The sequence below is a fragment of the Pseudopipra pipra genome, chromosome 2, assembly GCF_036250125.1.
Source record: "Pseudopipra pipra isolate bDixPip1 chromosome 2, bDixPip1.hap1, whole genome shotgun sequence".
Lineage (NCBI taxonomy): Eukaryota > Metazoa > Chordata > Aves > Passeriformes > Pipridae > Pseudopipra > Pseudopipra pipra.
The window spans coordinates 16,214,333-16,227,521 of NC_087550.1; positions in this window are offsets into that span (position 1 = coordinate 16,214,333).

A 13,189-nucleotide genomic window follows, 5' to 3' on the forward strand; every position below is an offset into this window, starting at 1 on the left:
ATCTTCATCTTCATCTCTGCATCAGGGTGCTGGGATCTTCTTCATGCTTCAAGCTACTTCTGGACTTCCAATGGTTAAATAAACAGATTGGATTTAGAAATATAGCCTTATTCAAGGAACCAAATAATAAAATGGACACTTGACTTGTCTACAATGTGAATATTCACTCCTCAGTAATTCTCCTGCTGGTCTTGCTGACTGTGCTCTTTTCTGATCCTTACTTTTGATATGCTCCAGTTTCTAGAGCCAACACCTGAGCTGATCCCCAAAGGCAGCAGCACATGTATGGCAGTAGCAGTACCCAGATGCTAAAACATATTTTGAAGTATCAGGACCTTCAGCATATTGGTAAGTAACCAGTTTGCTGGAAATTATTCTCTTATATTTAACAGCCTGCCTGGAAAGGGCTGATCAAACAAAAAATGTCTCTTTCTCTAGTAAACATACCAGGTAAAATGACACGGGGAAATATATTCAACTTAAGAAACCCTCTGGTGGATCATGTGCACATTTATTTTGACATGAAGAAAGAAGAATATTTCATTCTGAATGCTTTGGATTGTGCATAAACTTACCCTGGGCCAGGAAAAACAACAACAGCAGAAAAGGCAGCCTTGGCCCCCGGTCCCTGGAGCAGCCCATTCCCTGCCTTCAGAGTCTGCTTAGCAGAATGACACATTTTCTAACTCTCCTAGGCTTGACCTTTAACTTCTAACCCTCTGCTGACTGTAAATGCCTAGGCAGGCAGGCGGGAGCACTAACTATAAGACTTTAATATCCCTCATCTATCACAACAGACGATTAAAGCTGATGCCTATAAACACACAAACCATGGGGTTACTGGGTCTTTTCCACAGCCATATGCTGGAGTTAATGAATTCCTTGCTATACTATTAAAAGACAACTGCATTCTTTTAAATCTTTTTTGGGCCATATTTCATTGCTTGAAAAGTCAAGACGATGGCCCCACAGAGCATTGAAGGAACAGCAGAATTAGACTTTTGGAAATGTGGTGTCCTAAAAGGGATTAAAATAAACATTTCAAACTCTTCATGCATGCATGCTTGAGATGCATATCAGAGACAGGAGTTTTAAGCAATGTGGAAAAAAGGTTTAGAGAAAACAGTGAATCAAATAACTGTGTTGATGCAAGTTAATTAAATGGTGTAATATTGGTGTCTGGCAAATGCTGACAGCTCTTCAGATATTCAACTTCTGTCATTTTTTTTGATTTTTACTTCTAGGAACTAAACATAACCAAACACTATATCAGATCCCTTGTTAGGTCCTCTCTGAAATGGAAAGGGGCTTTCATAGACACTTGCTCTTGGGTACAGTTTCCTTGAGTCAGATTCTTAATGCTCTTGTATAAAATTTTCAGATGTTACAAAGTACTTAACAATTGGCATTATCATGGAACTTTGCCAAATATTTTTAACTTGGTTTTGTAAAAATATACATTTAAATATAGTGTTTAACAGTTTGGACCCCATTACATTCAGTGTGCAAAAGCTCTAACAACAGAGTTGGGGTAGCATTTTGCACCTCTGATTAGTGCATATATCAGTCCAGTCATTATTTATCAAAACAATTTTATACCCAGGAATCTAAGAAAAATTTTTCATAGCAAATCTTTTCATACATCAAAACTCTAAGAATCAGTAATAAAATTACTGTCGAGAGATGATGTAATGTAAATTTTAGGAGCTTGCTACTAGTGCTCATATTATTCACCAAAGAGCATTGTAATCATGTTCACAGAACATGCCTCAAATGTCTCATTTGAAAAAGAAAAGTCTCAATAAAGTAAGAACAAAAAGTTTTGTGCTAGCAACACCATTGACAGGGCAGAGATGAGCAGCAAAACCGGGAAACAACTGATCTCTCTGGAGAGAGACTGAGAGAGGCATCCCCACCAAAATGTAAGGTCTCAGAAAATAAGTCATTTAATCAATCAAGTAGTTTTGGTATACTTTCACATAATTTCATCAGAGGACTGAAAAATCAGTCATCCCTTTTTAATGGAAAAGTTTGGAGGCGTTTGAGTTGGCCTGAGTCAGAAAAATCAATGAAGAGGCAGGGAAGCATAAAATACCCCTGTTAGCACTGGCACACAGACATCTACTCTCTGAGCTCTAAAATTCCTCTCACACTCATCAGCAAAAGAGTATCTGTGTAATTTTCTGTCTGAGAGTTACTTCTCTCATGACAATTGCACTACAGCTCATGCAGTGTAGTCACTTCATCACACCCCCAAAGGTGGTCCTTGAGGATCTCCACAGTGGCAGCCCTCTCCTTACTGCTCCCTTTTCTTTCAGGGATACAGAAAGGGAAATGAAAACTGTATCTCACCTCTGCTAAGCTACAGTTTATCTGCTGGTTATAGCATAAGGATGCGTGGGAGGTTTCCACTCACAAAAAGTCAGTTTGCTCATGGACCACTAGACTTTTTACAAAGTACCTGAAGAGAGTCTACAAGAAAAATGGAGAGAGACTGTTTGCAAGAGTCACTAGTGACAGAACATGAGGGAATGGCTTCAAACTGACAGAGGGTAGATTTAGATTAGATATTAGGAAAAAATTCTTTACTATGAGGGTGTGAGACACACTGTTCTCTGGAACAGGTTGCCCAGAGAAGCTGTGGATGCCCCGTCCCTGGAAGTGTTCAAGGCGAGATTGGACAGGGCTCTGCAACCTGGTCTAGTGGAAGGTGTCCCTACCTTGGCAGGAGAGTTGGAAACAGATGATCTTTCAGGTTCCTTCCAACCCAGGCCATTCTGTGATGATTCTATGATGATGATTATAGGAAGTCAGGTAACAGCTCTCAAAGGGTTCTTTTCATACATTTCAGAACAGATCCCAGAGAACAGTTAATTACAGGCTCAATTTATGCTCCTCTCTCCCTCCATGACACTTCGCTTGTGGCACACCACAAAACACATTTCTGCCTCCCATTCTATTCAGAATAAACCATTAAAAGCTTCAGATTTCATGAGACTGCAATACAGTTTTAGAGATTTTGAGGTCATGGGGTCCTTGATTTAGCAAGCCCTTCTTGTAAAATGCAGACCACAGAAACTCAGCAATTTTTAATACTGAGAGCATTGAACTAAGTGTCTTTTTTATGAAGTTGTTTTATTTAGGTAAGTCAAGGTAGTACTCAACAGAAAAAAAAAAAATCATTTTCTTCTCAGCTAAAAAAGTCTCACAAGCTGGAAAGAAATTCCACTAAAGTTCACTTGACCTCAGAGGGATCAATCCAGATTTACGTTGGTAGCTGAACAGAGTCTAGGAAGGAGCTCTCTGGGCAAGCTTTTATGTACCACAGTTGCCCTTTAATGGCTGTGACACTGGTCTTAGTTCGTAGCAGATACAAATGTATTTTGCCTATCTGAGCATGTAAAGGATGGCAAGCTGCACTACAGTACTCTGCACTGGCAGGAGATTCACTCAGATTCACACCTAGTGACCACAGATCAGTTCATGCAAAGTGACTTCATTGTGGATTTTAGTGCCCTGTTAGTTTCTTGTTCTCTTCTTTTTTTTTTTTTTTTCCCATTAACATCATTACCCAGCATAGCAAAAAATTACCCCGGAATCTGCTCTTTTTTTTAGAACAGGTCTGGGTTTAATACAAGTTTGTCTTCAAGACACAGTGAAAATACCTCTATGTTTTTATTTTTTCACTAGAAGGCTGTATTACAGAGAAAGAGCTACACAAATGTCTTACAAAATAATGTCTTGCTTTAGCAAGTTCTAAGTATGGTTTAAATAAAGGTGCACTTTCTCTGTTAGGCATTTGAGGAAAGCTGCCAACGAAAAATCGAGGTGAGATTCTGATACTAGTTTTCCATTCCACAAGTAGTAGCTAGAGCTTGCACAATCACACAGCCAGGTAAAGCACACACAGAACAAACAGATGAAACACAGGCACAGTTTTATGGGAAATGTGACTTTCATTTTTCTACAATATCTAAGAGCTTCTGCAGTCAGGATTTCCAGGAAGAGGTAATTCTTCTAGATCACTAAAATCTAGTAACATCTTTAATGGAGAGGGTTTTATAAATCAACTTAGTTGCTATGCTTTCGGTGGCAAGTGTACAGACAGAAGAGGCAGGACAAACTAAGGATTACTAAAATTTTTATTTATGTCAGCATCCTTCTATCTGTTTCCCCCTTCTAAAAATTAGTTAGAATGCTACTAAATGTAGTTAGTACCACAGAGTGACCCTTACATTATAGCACTGAGGGCACTGCAGTGATTCATTTTATCCTCCCTAGTGCCTTTGAAGTTGAGATAAAAGAGTTGTCTAAGGTCATATAAAAGGCTGTGGTTGATCTGGGAACAAAAGTCAGATTTTTGGTGTCTAGACCTCTGCTTTATCTCTGTAATAAACCTTGGTAGTAAGAGAAGACAAGGAAAAAGCTGTTTGGAGGACAGTTGGTTGCATTCAGAGAGAGAAAGCCAAGAGAACAGAGAAAGTAAATTCCTCACGTGAGATGCTTTTTAGGCCAGCAAGTGTGCATTTTATTGAGTTCAAATTATTCTCTGCTCTGGAAAACAAATAAACAAACTATAAATAGCTTTAAATTTTAATATTTATTTTTAAAAATATAGTCAATCCATTCTGTACATTGATGAACAGATTTTCCTCACAGTTGTTTGGTTTTCTACAGTGAAATGACCTATCACCTACTTTGAAAAGAATAGAAGGCATCAGACTGTAAGCAGAAAAAAATTGAAAAGTTTTCAACTAAATTTCTGTGAACAGATCAATTTTTCTCAGAAGTAAGGTTTACACTGCTTTTCTTTTTGAATATGACACAGAATCTTGGGCTATATTACTGTCAATTTCTCAATTTTTACTCTTATATGTTTTCTGCAATTCCAATAACTGAAAAAAAAAACACTTCCTTTTCATAGAAAGATTGTAAAAAATAATAAAAATGGGTAATAAACCCCCAAATTAATACATCTAGACATACAAATTATAGAAATACCTTATTATCCTTCGCATATGTTTGCATTCTCTTAATTTGGAAATACAACTTTAAAGTTTTTAAGTCTTTCCTAAATATGTTTATGCAAGCCCAGACCTACCATCAGTGAAGGCAGAGTTGGTATGTGAACTATTACAAGAGTATGACCCCTACAAATTGATGGGCCCTGACAATATCCACCTGAGCACGTTAGGAGAGCTAGATGGTGATGTTGTGAGGCCACTGTCCATAAGTTTGGAGAAGTCATGGAGCTCAGGAGACATCCAAGAAGGCTGGAAGAAGGCTAATGTCACCCTCATCTACAAGAATGGGTTAAAGGATGATCCAGGAAATTATAGGCTAATCAGTCTAACTTCAGTCCCTGGGACAGTTATAGAGCATGTTCTCTTGAAGACTGCCACAAGTCAAATGAAGAACAGGATTGGGAAAATCATGCAAATTATGCTCAACAAACCTGATCACCTTCCATGACAAAGTAACCTGTTCAGTTCAGTGGCAGATTTTTCCAAGGGTTTTGGTACAGTTTCCCCCTCCTTGAGAAACTGCTGCATTGTGATCTAGACAAGTGCTCCGTGCAGAGTGGGGAACTGGCTGACTAAACTGTCTTTTCAGGTTGGTAAGCTGTCACAAGCTGGGTCCTCCAGGGATCAATATTGGGCCCAAGGCTGTTTAATTAATGTTCATAAGCGATCTGGATGACGGGATCAATTGTATCCTGATGAATTTTGCTGATGATACCAAACTGAGTGGAGAACTGAACACCTCAGAGGGGAGAACCACCCTCCAAGAAGACCTGCATAGGCTGGAAGAGTGGGCTAGATGAGAACCTTATGAAGTTGAACAAGTGAAAGTTCTTGCACTTGGAAAAATATAGTCCCGGAGAGCAGCACATGCTGGGATCTACCTGGATGGGGAGCAGCTCTGTGGAAAGGGACCTGGGGGTCCTGATGGACAATTTCAATATGAGTGAACAGCAGCAAAGCGTGCAGCAGCAAAGAAGACAGTGTGCAGCAGCAAAGAAAACCATCAGTAGCAGAGATAAGCACTCTACTCAGCACTTGACAGACCACATCTGGAATACAATGTTCAGTTTTGATCCCAACTATACAAAAAAAATATGTGGACAGTCTGGAGAGGGTCCAGAGAAGGGCCACAGAGATGATCCAGAGACTGGGAAGACTGCCATGTGAGAAAAGGTTGAGAGAGCTGAGTTTGTTCAGCCTTGAGAAAAGAAGACTTAGGGAAGACCTTATCACCATGTTCCAGTATTTAAAGGATGGCTACAAAGAAGGTGGAGACTCCCTTTTTAAAAGGAGCCACTTGGAAAAGATGAGGGGTGATGTGCACCAGTTACTCTTGGGGAGATTCTGATTGGACACAAGAGGAAAATTGTGGACAATGAGAAAAATCAGCTGTTGGAATTATATCTCCAGGGAAATGGAGGGTTCTCCAACATTGGACAATTTTAAGATTCAGCAGGACAGAGGGCTGGGTCATCTTGTCTAGAATGTGCTTTTGCCAAGGAGGGTTGGGCTTATTTTCCCCTAGTTAGTGAGATTTTAATCCAAAAGCTGATCAGATGTTAATCAGAAACAGTTGTTTGGCTTTAGTGCATTTTATATGACACCAAATCTTCTTTTACTTCTAGATATTATAAAATTAAATTTCTATGCAAATAGTTCTATATAACACATATAATTGTATAAGTGGGCATCCTCAAATTGATATAAAACATGCTAATGGCTCCTGGAGTTAAACAGAAGGAAAAAGAGAGCTTCATAAAAATTTTCAGTGACTCCACTTACTGCTTCCTAAGAAAAGATTGTTCATTAAGTTGATATTAGCACGTAAATTATTCTCTCTTATCTGTAAAATTTGTTGAATTTATTTTGAAAATAAAAATCATGTGTATCATTGAACTAAAACCAAAATTAAACACAAAGCAGAATTAACTTAAAAGAAAGATGCAAAACTGAAAACTGAGGTTTTATTCTGTAATCAATATGAGCACTCCACAGTGGGGTTGAAAAAGAGGTAATTGTCTCACTATTGACCCAGTAATATCAGAATCTTATTTTTATGTTTTCTTTTTATTTACTGAAATATGTGATTATAGGCCACAATTCTGTAATCTTGTGTTTAGTCATGAACTTTATGTCTTTGAGTAAACTGGTGTTTAAGGTTTGAATTGACAAATAATCCACCCTATTCACTTTCTAAAAGTCCCAGGCAAGGCAAACTGTATTTTGGATGTATTACATGAATTTAATTAAATCTTGAATCAGAATCTAGGTTATTATTAAGCTCATCATATCAAATATAATCTATTAATTCTAAATCATTAGTAAAATCTGAGACAAGTACTTGTGGAATTGGAGTTATAATTCTTAATTCTGATTTGCATGGCTGTATAATCACCATTTACTCTGTGAAGCTGTGAGTTGTACAAGTCTATTATGAAAAACTTTCAGACTTGAAAAGAAATTATTTACTGTGTTGTCTTTTTTTCTTCTGAAAAAGCTGTGAAATAGCATTATATAGAAAACTCCCTGACCTAATTCAGAAATTTGCTTTTTCTCCAATCTCCAGCCAGAAAAATCCACATCAATCAGAAAGGATGAACATAGCTCAGTTTAATTGTGTGCAGCACTGAGTAATTGCTCGACTTCTTGACTGCTCTAAACAAATACTGTCACTTTGATTGTCCTCTCTCTTCATCCATCTTTTCATCACCAGAAACAATTGAGAGTAATCACTGAACCAGACTTCTCTACTGTTTCTCTCTGCTTTGACCCTAGTTACCCAGATGAGATGTTGTTTAGACACACCACACTACGTTTTACTACCTGGCATTTCTATGCTTCTCTTTTCTAAAGCTAATTAAACTAGATTACAAACCTGTAGGTAAGCCCCTTGCACCATTTCAGTCCTGACGTCACTTCAGGTGCTGTTTTCCATAGCAAGTGATTCAGGTCTTTTTCAGTAGTTGTGGTCCCTTTGACAGCAGCATGTTAAGAGCTGACATGAGTCCCTGCCATGGTTTAACCCCAGCCAGCGGTCAGGCCCCTCACTCCATCACCATCAGGGCTGGGGAGAGACTCGGAAGAGTAAAAACTGGAAAACGTGTGGGTTGAGATAAAGATAGTTTAATAGAGAAAGCAAAAGTCATACACACAAGCAAGGCAAAACAAAGAATTAAGTCACTGCTTCCCGTGGGCAGGCAGGTGTTCAGCCATCCCTGGAGAGCACGGCCCCGTCACGTGTAACTGTTACTTGGCAAAACTCCATCACTCCAAATGTCTCCCCCCATTCCTTCCTTTTCCCTCCGCTTTACACACTGAGCATGATGTCACACGGTATGGAATATCCCTTTGGTCAGTTTGGGTGACCCGGCCTGGCTGTGTCTCCTCCCAGTCTCCCATGCACCCACAAATTCCTCACCAGTGTGGCAGTGCGAAAAGCAGAAAAGGCCCTGGCTTTGTGCAAGCTCTGCTCAGCAATAACAAAAACATCTCTATATTATCAACCCTGTGTTTAGCACAAATCCAAAACCTACTATCCACTGGGAAGAAAATTAACTCAAACACAAAAATGGCCAAAACAGCACAGTCTCAAATATTGAACGATAAGCAGTTCACCTCAATCACATCAAAAGTAGAAACATAGAAAGAGGAAACTGCAATTAGTATGTTTTAATTCAAATATCAGAGCAGATTTTCTGAGAATTTTAGCTCAGATCCTCTTTCTTGAATATATCCATAGAAATGGATTTTAGTTCAGACATAAGAAGAATGAGATTTATGAGATTTTCACATTAACTTATTTACTGTAAACTTTTCTTTGCTGTCTATTCTTTAAGATCCTCTCAGTATACACTTTTTTTTTAATCTATATGTCCTTTCAGAAAATTTAATCTGTCTTCTATGAGTGAGTTTAATTTCTTTAACTTTACAAAATGAAAATATTAATCATATTAATAGTGGGAGTAAAGTTTATGAGCTAATATGTCGGCTTTTAAAGTTTTTTTTAATCCAGATGTCATCTATGTACACCATCATTTCTGCAGATGGAAAGAAAGGAAAAAATAAAAAAAGAGCATAGAAGAATACATAAGTAATAGCCTTAAATCTAGTCAAGGTGAGCACCTATTAGGTAGATCATTTGTCATACATAGATGGCTTTTTTTGTCCTTCCTGATGAAACCCCAAAATAATCTAGCACTTTACTTCAGTACTTCAAAACATCAACTTCAGGGAAATGTATTTATGAATACCAAAATAGCAGTTTCAGTATAGCTTACAAAAATAAATCAGATCTTGGACTGAGATAACTACAGTAAAAAACCTCAATTGCAATAGTGTGGAGAAATGTCTCAGGGGCAATAGGTTATTGTACCTGTTAGCTTTACTTCCAATTTTTTATTGGTTCCAATTTTCAGCAGTTAAACAACATACTCCTATGGAACACTGCTGTAAAATTTCCCTTCCAATCCAAAAAATATATGATTCTGTGATAGTACCCAATGAAAAGAAAAATTAATTTTAATGGAGAAAATCTTGCTACAATTATTCCCAATGTATCCTGGTGGAAATTAACTGGCCATAGCACAGTAGCTGCATCACAGAGAATAGAATTCAAATGGCTTTGGATTTATTTTACTGCAAATTCTCTACAACAGAACTATAGCTTCTTATGTATTTTGGATTGTGTCATCATTTGTTCTCCATACATAAGATAGTCATAGTAGAAGTTTAATTTGTATCAATGACTTTGGTCAATGGAATTAATCAGGTAATTAAATGTCTTGCAAGAAGGCTGCCGTCATAGTCTAAACCAAATGGTAACTAAGTACCTTTCAGTTGCTTGCTTACCTCCTCTCCCCAATGGTGGGATGAGGAGGAGAGTTAAAAACAGATAAAACAAGTGGGGCTAGTTAAGAACACTTTAATAATTGGAATTCAATAATAATACTAATATTAATAATACCAATAATGATGTAATGAAAAGGAAGACTACAAAAACATAAGGAGAAACCAAGCCCAAGACAGGCAATTGATGCCCAATACAGATGCTCACCACCTGCTGACTGATGCCCAGCCTGTCCCCCAGCAGCATCAGCCCCTCCCAGCCAACTCCACCAGTTTATATACTGGGCATGACGTTCCATGATGTGGAACATCCCTTTGGCCAGGCTGGGTTGGCTGTCTTCTCTGTGTGTCCTCCACTTTCTTGTGCACCTGCTCCCTGAACATGGGAAGCTTAGTTCTTGACTTAATTTAAACTTAGTTTAAACACCACTTACTAATACTAAACCATCGGTGTTTTATCAGCATTATTCTCATACTAAAGAACTGTTACATGCCCAATATGTATCTGAAACTAACTAAAAAAGAGGTCAGAAAAGTGATTAAATATAAATTTCCTTGGAAGGAAGACTTCTGTTGAGACATAAAGGCCCTTTTTCGCATAGGAACATTTTTAAAATTTATTTGCTGTGGTTTTTATCTTTCTCTTCGCTTCTGTGAAGAGTGTTCTTTCAAGAGATAAAGGGAAGACAAAGCCCAGCCCCAGGATCTCACATTAGCCAGCTCACCCTCCTGAAGACATCGTAGCCTGGATGTCTCTATTGTTCTTTTACAGGGCTGGCAGCAGAAGCTGGCACAGTGCAAATTGACACCCTGGCAAAGGGAGCACATCCAGAATGTGACGCTCTCCAGTGACCCTCTGCTGGAGCATCCTTTATGGATGAGAGAGGATTTCCTTGCCTGGAAGGCTGTTTGAAATGGACCTTTGTGAAGAACCTGTGAGCACCAAGTCAAGCACTACCTTGAAGATTTGCATCACTGATAAGCATGGACAGTGCTTTACACAGCCTTTCAAATTATTTTCCTCCTCCAAACAGTATTGCCTCTGTCTTGCCTTCCTCTCTTTTTCCCATCCAACCACCAGTACTCTTCATGCAGACACTAATCTCTTGCTTAAATAGTGTCCCTTCATGTCTATAACTCCATCTGGCTAGATTGGGATAGGTAGTAGGCCATCAGCAGATGAGTCATGCTAGAAAGTCTTAATACCCTTCAAATGAAATGAGAGGAGAGATCCCTGTAGCAGCTCAAAGAGCAGCAGCTGAGCAAAGGGGAGCACCACCTTGTCAGAAGACTGCTAAGCCACTGCAGCACGGCTGTGAGCACTGGAGACATGCCATGCCAGGACATCTTCAGCACTAGAGCTTCTGCCCACTCATTTGCAAAGAAAGAAAAACAGCAGATGACCATTACATGGAAGATTATGAGGCATTCACAGCATGTCTACCCATACAAAACAGTCTGTACCTGTGGGTTCTTTGAAGTCAGTTGTGTTGCAGATGCACAGAAAATAAATTCTAAGACTGGACCCTCAGTCTGACCAATGCATGTGGTGTTTTCTCTTTGCTGCAACAAGCACAAACTCCCACGTTTGAGGTTACCCTCTGGGCCTTAGACACCAGCCTTTAGATAATGTCTGGGCATGGGAACAGCTGACATGGTGATCAAGCTGGTGGCTGGCACAGCTTTGCAGCAGCATCAGAACCCTACAGAGCAGAAATTGCCAACGAATTCAAATGGGGAAAGAAGATGAACCATGGCCCAGCGCTGCCCTGAAACTCAGAGAGAAAGATGGTTTAACAGTGGGATACTGGATCCCTCAGGCTTCTCTTCTCCGGTCAGTAGGCAATGGCACACTTCTACTGCAGGGAGTTTGAGCTGTGCAGCAGGGGATACATGAGCTGAAAATACTCTTTGCTTGAAAAAAAGCAGGCTTAAAGTGGGGCCAATACCTCAGGAAATTCCCTCCTGAGTGGAGCTAGTAAAGTTCCTTTATGTACTCTATGTATAACCTGCATTGGGACAGAGCATTGTGCAGGCAAACAGTGGAACAGCTTCTCCATGACTGGAAAAGGGAAGGAGGGAAGACAGAAAATGTTGAGGAGTCACTTGACTTCATGGAAAGCATGCGTCAAAGCCATTGGACTTCTGATTTGGAGCTTCACACAAACTGTGCACATTGAGCCTATTTTAAATACATGACATTTTTACTATTGCCCTCAGTCTCTTTCCTATTGTTTTACAGTTAGTTCTTTTTTTCCTGTCTTTAATTAAACTGTAAGTTGCTCAGGGCACCATCATGACTACTCCTATTTATACAATGTTTGGCACATGGATTTTGAGGCATTGCCAAATGTGGAGAGAAAAAAAAAGAAACACAAGACAGCAAACTATTAGGAAGTAAGCTCTGACTTAGAAGTCTGTTTTTCTAGACTATATAAACTTTGGGGATTCAGCTCTGGAAAAGCAAAATCAGGGAAATTAGTGAAAAAACAATCATAGAGAGAAAGATATAGCAACATATGCACATGCCCAGGGAAATAGAAACATAAGCAGGCAAGAACAGCCTTGGATCAGTAAGGCAGCACAATGTATGCAGGTATCTTTTAACAGGAAGCCAAGTAATTACTATGCCTTAAAATAAAACAAATAAACAGTCCCTACAACTGTTCCCCTGAAGTCTGTCAAGGAGCAGGTTATTCTAAAGTTTAGGAGCAGTCATTGCCCTTCAGAGCATTTTGAATCTTCAGGTAAGGTATGGGATCTAGACCACATACAGACTTCTCGGAGGAGATCACATCTGAAATCAGGATAAAAATACAGATGAGATCAGGATCAGCTCATGTAATTTCATTTATTTTTGCTAGGCTTCTTCTTCAACAGTATCATTCCAGTGTCATCTGTCCTCAAGCAGTGCTAATAAGAAAGTATCCTGTAGCACAAAAACAGGCTTCCATATAATTTTCCTTGACAGATGTTATTGAACTGTTTGAATTTTATTGAAGTAAATAAATTTACATAATGGTGAAACAGATGAGAAAAAAAAACCAGCAAATAAAACCAACTTTTATCTAGCTGAGCCTTCACTACAGACAAGGTTCTAATTTCAAACTCCTCTTAAATTCTTTGTATAACCAGATACCTTTGGTTATACAAATCTTGTTTCCACTCCAGCCCCATCCATATTGTGATCTGTAGATCTGACACAGTCTGTAATTAGTCTCTGCACAGTCAGTAATTTTATCTTTTTGCTGGTCTTGTAAGAATAGTACATGAGGGTGTAACATCCCAGTCCCAAAGCCTCAAGCTTTACTGGGAGTATC